Source organism: Phoxinus phoxinus (genome assembly GCF_949152265.1).
Source record: "Phoxinus phoxinus genome assembly, chromosome: 16".
Lineage (NCBI taxonomy): Eukaryota > Metazoa > Chordata > Actinopteri > Cypriniformes > Leuciscidae > Phoxinus > Phoxinus phoxinus.
This window is the reverse complement of record NC_136891.1, coordinates 1,782,844-1,786,462: the sequence shown is the minus strand read 5'-3', so window position 1 is coordinate 1,786,462 and position 3,619 is coordinate 1,782,844.

The window sequence follows — 3,619 nt, the reverse complement described above, 5'->3', positions numbered from 1 at the left end:
TTAATGGTGGCACGAAAAATGGGATTTAATTTGGAAACATGAAAGACAGGATGAATTCTCCTGTACGCCAGAGGAAGTTTGAGGCGGACTGCCACCGGACTAATGATCTTGGTGACAGTAAACGGGCCAATGAATTTAGGGGCAAGTTTATTACAGACGGTCCGGAGAGGAATATTCTTGGATGAAAGCCGTAGACGGGAGGCTTAGACCGGTGGCGATCGCCCTGGGCCTTGGTGCGTGACCCCACCTGCAGAAGAGTCAATCTGGCCCTTCTCCAAGTGTGGCGACACCTCTGGACAAAGGCGTGGGTGGAGGGAACCGCGACTTCGGATTCCAGATTCTGAAAAATAGGTGGCTGGTAACCTAAGCTACACTTAAACGTCGACAGGCCAGTAGACGACACCGGTAATGAGTTATGTGCGTGCTGACTCCAAGAGGATGGGTTCTGAGACACCAAACACCGCAACACACGTTCAAGGTCTTGGTTGGCCCTTTTCGTCTGACCATTACTCTGAGGATGAAACCCAGAAGAAACACTAACTGTCGCCCCCAACAAACGACAAAATTTGAAGACAAACTGAGGCCCCCTGTCAAAGCCCACATCCTTCGGGAGGCCATGAATGCGACAAACGTGATCAATGACAGCAACCGCTGTCTCTCTGGCTGAGGGTATTTTGGGCAGAGGGATAAAATGAGTTGCCTTCGAGAACCGGTCCACCACGGTCAAAACCACCGTGTTACCCTGTGAGGGCGGGAGTCCCGTAACAAAATCTAGCGATATGTGGGACCAGGGTCTCGAAGGAACGGTTGAAGGAGTCCAGCAGGGGGTTGATTGGAAGACTTAGAAGTGGCACAGACTGAACAGGCCAAAACAAAAAGTCATACGTCACGGGCCATCGATTGCCACCAAAACCGTTGTTTTATGAGAAACATGGTGCGACTCATCCCCGGATGACAAACCACCTTGGAACAATGACCCCAGCGGATAACGTCGGACCGTAAGATATCAGGCACAAACAAATGACCCGGTGGGCATGCGGACGGAGGCGTTACCCCTCGTAAGGCCGTGCGGACCTTCGACTCGGTCTCCCAAGACACCATGATCTTCTGTGGCAAGATGAGCTCAGGAGACGACGGACGTTCAGATGTGTCAAATACGTGATAAGGCATCAGGTTTGATGTTTTTGGAACCCAGACGGTATGAAATGGAAAAATCAAACCGACCGAAAAATAAAGCCCACGAGCCCGTCTAGAGTTAAACCTTTTGGCAGACCTGATGTATTCGAGGTTCTTATGGTCGGTCCAGACGATAAAAGGTACCCCCGAACCCTCCAACCAATGACGCCATTCCTCCAAGGCAAGCTTGACTGCCAGCAACTCTCTATTACCAATGTCATAATTGTGTTCGCCGGGTGACAATCGATGAGAAAGATACACGCAAGGATGCATCTTGCCGTCCGCGGAAGAGCGCTGGGAAAGAACCGCACCAGCCCCCACCTCTGACGTGTCGACCTCCACCACAAACTGACGAGAGGGATCAAGGGAAACGAGAATAGAAGCAGAAACGAAGCAGCCTTTCAGTTTAGAAAACGCAGCATCAGTGATACTGGACCACCTGAACGTAGTCTTGGTGGAGGTCAAGGCAGTCAAGGGGGCGGCTAGCTGGCTGTAATTAATTGCGAATAAAACACAGATATAAATTGGCAAAGGCCAGAAACCTCTGCAGGGACTTGCGAAAATCTGGGGTTGGCCAATTTACCACAGCCTGAACCTTGTCGGGATCCATGCACACTCCCTCCGATGACACATCGTATCCCAAAAAGGGGACCGACTGTGCATGAAAAACACATTACTCCGCCTTGACATAAAGCCCATTCTCTAGCAGCCTCTGAAGCACTCGCCTGACGTGCTGAACGTGTTCCTGGAGAGAGCAAGAGGATATCAATATGTCATCCAGGTAAACATATGAACTGATTGACCATGTCTCTCAGCACGTCATTGACTAGTGCCTGGAAGACCGTTGGACAGCCCGAAAGTTATAACAAGATATTCAAAATGCCCCCTGGGGGTATTAAATGCGGTCTTCCACTCATCCCCCTCCCGGATGCAGACCAAATGATATGCGTTGCGAAGATCCAACTTAGTGAAAAAGGAAGCGCCCTGCAGACGTTCGAAAGCCGAAAACATCAGCGGCAAAGGATAAGTATTCTTTACCGTGATGTTGTTCAACCCTCGATAATAAATACAAGGACGCGGAGAACCATCCTTTTCCACAAAGAAGAAACCTGCACCGGCGGGAGAAGAGGAAGGGCGGATGAGTTTGGCTACCAGAGAATCAGAAATATATTTCTCCATGGCCTCCCTTTCCGGAGCAGAAAGCGAATATAATCTGCCTTTAGGCGGAGACGCACCGGTTAATAAATCTATGGGACAGTAATAGGGACGATGAGGAGGAAGAGAAGCAGCTCGAGACTTACTGAACACTCCCTTCAGGTCCAGGTACTCTAGGGGCACGTTTGACAGGTCTGCATTCTCTTCCTGCAACACAGAACAAGACACGCAAGAACAGGCAGACAACAAACACGAAGCATGACAGTATTCACTCCAGGCAGAAACAGTGTTCTGTTCCAGTTAACATTGGGGTTATGGCGTGAAAGCCAGGGGTGACCGAGGACAACTGGAGCCAAAGGAGAGTTAGCAAATTTCCTCTGTGTGATTCCCAGAAGTAATGAGACTCACCGGACCGGTGGAATGAATGATGGGTGGAAGAGACTGGCCATTGAGTGCACTGACAGAGATGGGCTGGGTGAGTAGAATTACAGGAACTTTCAGCTTAGAGGCGAGACTGGTGTCCAAAAGTTTGCCCTCCGCTCCAGAGTCTATAAGAGCCTGGCAATTAAAATTAGAACGAGCCCATTGCAGTCTTATCTGAAGGAGTGTGGCAGTAAGAGAGGACTTTCTTAAAGGCAACTCCGCCCGTCAGTAACCTCTTTCCTGCCGACAGGTGTTGGCTTTTAACGGACACTGTGCAGCAATGTGACCCGCTTTACCACAGTACAAGCATAATCCCTGGGTTTGGCGTCTCTCCTTCTCCTTCCGAGAGAGGCGAGTTCTGCCCACCTGCATGGGCTCAGAGTCAAACACGTGACAGACTGGATCACTGGAAGCAGCGGGGAGTGGCCTCTCTGTATGAGCAAATGGATTCTGCATGACTCGTTGATCACGACGTCGCAATCTGGCATCAACTTGGATCGCCAGATCGATCAATCCGTCCAAAGTGGAGGGCAGTTCTTGTGAATAGATTTCGTTGTGAATGCGGTCGTTCAGACCGTGCAAAAACATATCCCATTGTGCTTCCATGTTCCAGTGACATTCGGCAGCCAAAGTGCGAAACTCAATGGAATAATCTGTGACTGACCGACTTCCTTGACGCAACTCCGCCAACGCCCGTGCCGGCTCTCTGCCAGCCGCCGCCCGATCAAACACCTTCTTAAGTTCCTCTGAGAAAGACTGATATGATGAACAGCACTTGTCTTTCTGTTCCCAAACAGCTGTTCCCCAGAGAGCTGCTCGGCCGCATAGTAGCGTAATCACGAATGCCACTTTGGACTCCTCTGTG